Below are 8487 nucleotides of genomic sequence, written 5' to 3'. Positions count from 1 at the left end.
CTGCACTCTTTTATGTAGATGCTACCTGGCTTGCTGAGTTCCTTCAGCATTTTGTGTGTGTTGCAAAGGAACATTTATTGTTCATGCTCGGGCTCGGAGTCTGCAACAGTAACTGAAGCAAAGAACCATCAAGGAAAATAATAATGCATCTGTATAGTTTTTCTCTTAAGATTAAACTCCAAATTCAAGGATAGCTATTTTGTAATATGTAATACGAACTATCTGCTTCGTGGAATCAGAGAAATATCATTCTGCCGAAAGCAGCCATTTGTCCTTATAACTTCACACTTAACATATTCACAGCTCTTTAGCGAGGAAACAGGCTCTTCGGCCCTTATCATTTCTACCAATCAATATGCACTTTAAGCCAATCTCATTTGTCTGTCTTTGGCCCATATCCCTCGAAACATTTTCTGTTCATGTACTTGTCCAAATATTTACCTGTGTCGGCTCTTAGAGGGAACTATGTACTTGTACCTCAAGGTATCCTTTTCTAATAACACCCCAGGACCCACCATTCATTTCATGTATCCGTGGCTGGTTTAGTTTCTCAAAATACTCCACTTCACTATTTCCTAAATTAACTGCCATCTGCTAATTCCTTGTCTACTTCTTCAGTGCAATTATATTTAAAGTATCCTTGGACAACCGTCTTCACTCCCAGTACAGCACGAATTATGGCACCATCTGTAAACTGGCTGATCATACCACCTTATTTCAACGAGGAACCTTTGTATTCAGCTTGCTGTATCGCTTTGGATTTGTCGTTCTGAGTTGCTGAGTTCAGATTGTCCTCGTCAATCTACTTGGTCACATCCTCAAAATATAATCTAATTTATGAGATACTTCCTCCTAGAAAAAGTTTATGCATACTATCCCCAATCAAACTTTGGGTTTCCAAATACAGATATATATCATCGTTCAGAATCCACTTCAGTTTTCTCCCTGTCACGGTTGTTCGGCCAACTTGACACATGGAGTCAAGAGATTAGAGTTATAGATCAAGGAAACAGGGGCATCCTTCCAACGTGTTTTCCCTACTAAATATCTATCCATGCTAGCTTCAGTTTTGAGGGCACACATCCTCCAAGTCCTTTCTATATGAACATTTCTGTTTGTCTTTTAAACATTGTAATGAAACTGATGTATTGAGCTTCCGCTTGCAGCTCGTTCATGCATCCACCATCATCCGCATAAAATGCTTGCCATTTAGCTCCATTTAAATATCTGACCTCACACTTTACACCTATGTCTTCTCGTTTTATATACCACTGCCCTGGGGGAAAAACGTGTAATCGGTCATCGTATCAACCCTCCATACAATCTTGGCAGAAATAAAAATCTCATCTTGTCCAGCTCTTCTTATCACTGAAGTGCACACACAATTTCCAGCTTACTTTCCAGGTTTGTCTTTTTGAAATAGAACACAGCATTACCATTCCTCCAGATTTCCGATATGTCGAGAAAATTTCACCAATTTTACTTGCCTGTGTTCTATTCACGGATTCTTGCAACAACGTGCTTCATCTTAAATCCCACATCTCTGGAAGGGTCCTGATTAGCTTTCCCCATTTCAAACCAGTACACTTTATCTCCATAGGAATCTCAAGAGTCCTGTTCTATTCTCGAGTTTTCACATGCCACACTACTTTCAACAATATCCTTATATGCAAACCCAGGAGCTTATACATATCCTCCTTTATTACTCTATCAATTTCGTTCTAATGTGGCTCAGCATTCATTTTAAAGAAGTTATTACTTCATAAAATTAAAGTTTTTTAAAATTGTGTTTGACTCCCGAGTATTCATTTTGCTTCAATTCTGCAAACCGAATTTCTTTCAATCGACAATCACGGTGATCTCATAAATAAATTTCGGTGCCCATGTTTAGATGAAAAGAAAAAAAACACGAAATTGTGCAGTGTCCTAACTTGGGTGATAAATGCGATGTAGACAATAATAACAAAAATACTTAGCAGAAACATCAATTTTAAAAACAAGAGAGAAAATATCGTGAAACATTCAGCAAGCAGGCATTATCTGGTGTTGAAAGCGTCTTTTATCTAAAATGTGGGCACTGTTTCTCTTTCAACAGATACTGACCGACATGATGAGTGCTCCTCATATATTCTGTTTCTGAATTATTATTTTAAGAGAATATGCTTTACCCACAGACTGACAGGTATATGATATTCGCTCCTCAAGGAACACTGTCAAAATCGGTGTAAGGGGGACAGCTTGTTCGGAAAATTAGGAAGAAAGTGCACAATTGAATAGGTAACACAAATTTTACTGTAAGGAATGTTGCATAAAGTATTTATTATGGTATAACGAGGGGCATGCAAACTGGCAAGTAGGCCGCAGAATCTCTTTGAAATTATACAGGTTAAAGCAACTATATATATTGGAGCTCTTCAATACCTGAAACTTATGACTGTAGCCCAAATCAGATAAAACAATGAATGTGTGGAAAAGTACTCTCTGACAACAGGTACAATACATTGCAGGATGGTGTTTTTGGTACACTAGATTGATCAGGAACATATAGTTAAGGATTAAATGGAAAAACCATAGCAAAAACACTGTCCTACTGCAGCAAATGGTATTCATGCCGATGGGTTAAGGTGTTCGAAAGGACATGGGATGTCGAATTCCTGGTGTACACGACTATGACCTGATAACTCGTCTATGGTTATCCACCTCGTGTGGGCGAATGGTGCAGAGACAGGGTCTGATAGGCACATGGACGGGAAAACGAGTGGGCTCCTGAGATTGATGGAATTGCACTTAGAGTCCACATGGAATTGACTAGACGAATTAATTTCTGTAATATTGTAGGAACATGGGAGGAAACACGAAGCAACCCTAAATGGTGAGGTTTGGCAATTAAATTCACATCAATGAATGCTATTGAATTGCTGTACACTCTTGTTGACAGTGTCGCACATCAACCGTTGCTGTGATTACTAATTTTATTTTTCATGATGCTCATTTGCACTACCACTCCCCCCCCCCACATTGAACAAGTGACCAGATGCAAGCAAAATAACAACATTGAATTTAATATTGATTTACTCACTCGGTTGTACGGTCAGTTGAGTCCCACCGCCGAATATTAATTTCTGTGCATACACCACATTAACTCCCCACTTAAAAACCTACACAAAGATACCCCAGGACCAAATATCTCCCTGTTACCATATCTCATAACCCAAGTAGTTCCACCAGTACCATAGCACAAGTACCGCGTTCTTTGATGAAATCCAACTTAAAAACTCATGGTTTGCATAGTTAACAAATTTTCAAGATGAGCTGTTGTTTTAATACATTTTATCCTAATTCAAGAGAGATCTAGAGCGCAAATTCAATCTAAATAGGGCAAACTGATACTGATAGATCCGCCGCACCATAATGCACGTATTTTGGCCACATCAAATTAACAGTGGTAGTTGTAGCAGCAGCAGTAATAATCATAATAGCCAATTCAATATTCCGAAGTTCCTAGCAACTGTTAAACGAATGTGTTTTGCTATGCCCGAACCTCATGTTTATCCAACCTGCGAGGAAAAAAAAATCGGTTTGCAGAATCGGAGTCGCTTTGACTTCCTCTCCCAAGGAATCGTACTGTCAATTTATCTTGTATATGATGGAACTTTTTGACTCAGTCGCTAGCATAATACTTTAAACAATCAGAAGCATTTGCAAGGGTTTGTATTTGGCATGAAATGGCCAGATGCCAGTGTAGTACCTTTGTATCACTGAGATCAAAGTTATGAACGACAAAGGATGATCATTATATCCACAGGGATTGTACTTATCAGCCTAAGCTTACTTTTGTCAAGTGCAACAGAGGGGCACAAAGTAGAGAAGCAAAAGCAGATCTATCGATAAAGGTTTGAGAATTCATGTGACTGGGATCTAGCTTCAAGGAAGCCTGAAGGGACACAACCATGTTTCACACATGGGTTGTTAAACGGATGGTGTTGCTAAATTGCACCGTACAGTTCTGCTTACTGGTCAGTGGGACATTGTTCGCCTGCACATAGACGAGTCCGTTCCAGATATGTAGAATTGTAGAAAACATTCTAATTATTCCCCGAAATGCTATCACTTGAAAAACTGGAGATTGAAATGCAGTACTCGACTGACCATTAAAGTAGTTATCTATTTCCCAACCAACTGCATATCAATCATTTACCTAATCGGATAATCTGCTGAATTAAGCATACACATAGAAATAAAAGAAAAGATGAGTAGTATGTTAAAGTTTGAGCACTTACTTGGTTCAACGATCAGCGTAGTCCCATTTGCAAAAACGAGCTTAGCTTCCTTCGTGTTACACACAGTTATATCTTGTTACAAAATCCTTCGGGATTCCCCCCACATTTCCAGGTAATCGGGTGACTTGTCTGCCGATGATAAATCCAGTCAGGAAAGCAGGATTGCCTCTACCACTCAGCGACCCATGTCATAGGGTTAAAGCCGTGGATATTCAGTGATTAATAAAGAATCGAGAATGGTCATTAAATGCAACGGAAACAGTTTGTTTGCTAATGCTGCTTCATATTAACCGAATTCCCGTCTGGACATCGAGATGCTGCGGCTAAAAAGTTAATGTACGGCCGCGGATCGCATTTCAACTACTGTGAGTCCCGTACACAGTGTTACACGGCAATACAAAAAGTCTCTCCTCGATGTTACCCACATGGACACGTGACAACAGGCTCCACTGCGCAGCAAGTTCAACAGAGAATAACTTCAAAGCGTTTCACATAAAAGAACTTGAACGCAATCTGAAAGTCAAGCAGCAATAGAATACATATGGAGACAGTTGACCGGCAATAGGGGCCGCTCCCACCAACGGAATAATTTTCAGTATTAACGAAATAGGCTATATGTAGTCATCATAGAACAGAGCAGAGCGAGCTGAAGATTAAAGGAAAAACCACAAGTTTCCGCATCTAAGCGGCATTTGAAGCTAAGCAGTGGGGATGTCAATGAATTACAACTAGGAGGTTTATGTACGGCGTCTGATGGCATTTCAATTACTGTGCGTACCCCAGTCCCACAGTGAAATAACTCAATACAAAAACCTTTCCCTTGCAGCACCCGTGAGTCACATGATCATATACGCAACGCTTTCAAGGCAGTGACCATTTCCTGAAGCGCTTCGTATGAGTGTTACTGAATGAAATCAAAGCTACAGTAGAAACAGTGACAGCAGATGTCCGGAATCAATGACATAGCCCATAAGAGACTTGGGCACCGAATGGTTGTAAGCAACATGCCTTTTCAAGTATGCTACACCATTCGGTAATCATAGTCGATGCAACCCCTACTTCTAAACATCCTTCGGTTTCTTAAATGTCCAGAGACTTACGAAGTTCAGCTCTAGATTTTTAATTCTGACTGAGGCCTTGCAGTCGAAAAGGAGTGCAGGATTTGAAAAATTAACTATGTTCCCAGTAATGAAATTGCTGCCGATCCCAATCCAGAATATCAGAGCCCTTACGCCGAGGCGGTGCCCCTATTTCAGGATTACCCAGCCAAAGTAGGAATATCTCTATATTATACTGGTTCTTCTATGCAGAATATTATGTGCTTTGAAAGTGTATAAATTACTGTTTTAATCTCCAGTGATGCTCGGCCATTCATTAGAAAATTCATTCATTAGAGATTATTCCTCATCAACTCAGCACAACTATTAATCCCAATAATTCAGGTTAACTGATTTATAAAACCCTCGTCAAACCTGGCACCACTGCACTGTCCTGAACAGAAGGCTTTCATTGTGGGAATTTTACTTCAATAGTCTCTCTCCGAAATTGTTCTGCGTTTTCACCTCTTTACACCCATTTATCGGAAAGCTAAAAAGATAGCAATTCTGGGCAAGTCTTCCTTCTTTGACACTTGGTAGTAGGTAGTAGATTATTTTAGTGCAGTTCATTTTTTCGTGTTTTTACTCTCGAGCTGTACCCATCACCCCGTTATTAGACAGTTAGTTTTACAGCTGAAGTCTACCGTCAACCGAGTTTTCCCTCCCCACACTCCCATTTGTTCTGTATACCTTCTTCTGTTCCGTTCTAGCTTTTGACGGAAGCTCGTTGAGCTGAAACGTTAACTCACGTTTATTTCTTACAATGGATACGGCCGGACCAGATTAACCGTTTTGAATTTCTAGCATCTGTCTAGTTTTTCAGTTTTTCTATGACGAAAGGGTGTTTCTAGGGAGAGATAAGGATTGAAACATTAAATTCTATGGGCAGGGCCTCGTGAGCTTAAATTATGCGGTGCATCTCAGTTCATAGGATATAGAACAGTGAAGGCAGAGCCTGTTCAGCTCGACTATATCTGTGTAAAACATGTTGCTATATTTAAGCAGCATGTCAGCTTGCATCTCCCCATTTCCTGAATGAGGAATTGTCCTTCAAATTCTCTTAAAATATGCCACCTTGTTCGCTTCCACAACTTTTAATAAACTACAAGACACTTTACTCTCTTCGCATTTTATAAATGTCTGGTGTAATCCCTCTGCTTCCTTCCTCTCACGATAAATAAATCCTTGTTTGTCTGAGCTATCCTCATAGATCATACACTCCAATCCAGATAACATACAGGTGACCCTCTCCTCTGCCATATCCAAAGCCTCACATCCTTCCAAAAATGCGACAACCAGAATTGCACACATTACACAAAATGCCGTCGAGGAAAAGTTTTATATAGCTGCAATATTACTTGTCAACATTTATATCCATTGACACGAACGATAACGGGATATATAATTTGTACGCTTCCTTTTCCACACCTTTCACAGAGCGAAAACCTTGTTTTGGAGGCTTGTGGTTCGAAGTCTTGCGTGCCTCAATGATCCAGAGGGCCTTGTGCTTTGGCACTTGGTCGGGTCACCCACGCCAAACAGATCAAAGGGTTCAGGCCACACTAAAAGTGGTCCACCGGTCAGAAATGAGACTGAGAGAATTTGTTGAAAGACTATTGGTGTGAAATATTATCTATATTTCTCATCGCACAGCTGTTGCTCAGGAGTAGCAGCGCGGGGGTTACTGACGCTACATGTGAGTTGTTGAGATTTGCGTCCCTGCATCAGCAGGTGGTACGTAAAATCCTGTCTGGATCAGTGATCCTCTGGGTCTTTGGAAAACAATAATCAAACTGATACCAGGGTGCTGGGATGAAGAGGCAGGGGTATCGAAGATGGGAAGGTCGGCAGGCCGCTGTGCTGGAGAAGAGAACTGGGGCTGTGTGTCTCAGTCGAAATTTGCAATAGCATAACACTTGAATATTTGCACAAGATGATAGACCGTAAATAAGCAGATTGGGTGAGACACGGTCTGATTGTAGTAAGTGGATAGAATATCAAACAATATGAACATCAGGTGGGCAATATTATTTATTTAACTTTTTGGATCTGGCCATTAATGATACAGTCAGATTGAGTTACCCGTCTGAGCTGCCATTCAGAGAGCATTTGGAGGCAAAGGCATTGATGGGTCGATAGTCATAAATAGGGTTGGAGGGTAAGGATGAGTGATAACCTACACTGAGGGACACCAGTAAAACTGAAGGAGCAGCATTAGTAATGACCAGATTTTAAATTACGAACAAGAAAGTAGTTGGCCGTCTGCTTCTGATCATTACTAATTTGAGTTCAAATTTGACAGTTTTGCTGTGGTAGTATCCGTGGACACGTTCATACAACTCTCTGCTCTAGTCATCTGTTTTAATGTTCTGTTCTGTCACCATCGCTCTGAATCCAACTCGAGATCTGTCTATTCGATCCAACACTGTGTACACGATGTCCTACACAATATGTAAATAGGCCTACAAGAGAAGAAAATGCACTTGATCTAGTACTGGGAAATGAACCGGGTCAGGTGTGAGGTTGCTCAGCGGGAGAGCATTTTGAAGATAGTAATCACAATTCTATCTACTTTACCATAGCGTTGGAGAACGATAGGAGCAGACAAGTCAGAGGAATGATTTATTTGAGTAAGGCAAAATATGAGGCTATCAGGCAGGAACTTGGAAGCATGAATTGGAATCAGATGTTCTCGGGGAAGCGTGCGGAAGAAAAGCGGCAAACGTTCAAAGAATATTTGCGTGGGGTTCTTCGTAGTTTACGTTCAAATGAGACATGGAAGAGATGGTAGGGTACAGGAACCGTGGTGTACAGAGGCTGTTGTAAATCTAGTCAAGAAGAAATGAAGAGCTTAAGAAAGGTTCAAAAACTAGGTATTGATAGAGATCTAGAAGATGAAAAGGCTAGCAGGAAGGAAATTAAGAATGTAATTAGGAGATCCAGAAGTGGCCATAAGAGGGATTCGGCGGGTAGCATTAAAGAAAAGCCCAAGTAATTCTACAAGTATGTGAAGATCAAGAGGATAAGATGAGGGAGAATAGGACCATGCATGAGTGACAGTGGAAAAGTGTGTATGGAACCGGAGGATATAGCAGAAGTACTTAATGAAT

The sequence above is a fragment of the Hypanus sabinus genome, chromosome 26, assembly GCF_030144855.1.
Source record: "Hypanus sabinus isolate sHypSab1 chromosome 26, sHypSab1.hap1, whole genome shotgun sequence".
NCBI lineage: Eukaryota > Metazoa > Chordata > Chondrichthyes > Myliobatiformes > Dasyatidae > Hypanus > Hypanus sabinus.
The sequence above is the reverse complement of the archived record's forward strand: the minus strand, read 5'-3'. Positions refer to the sequence as shown.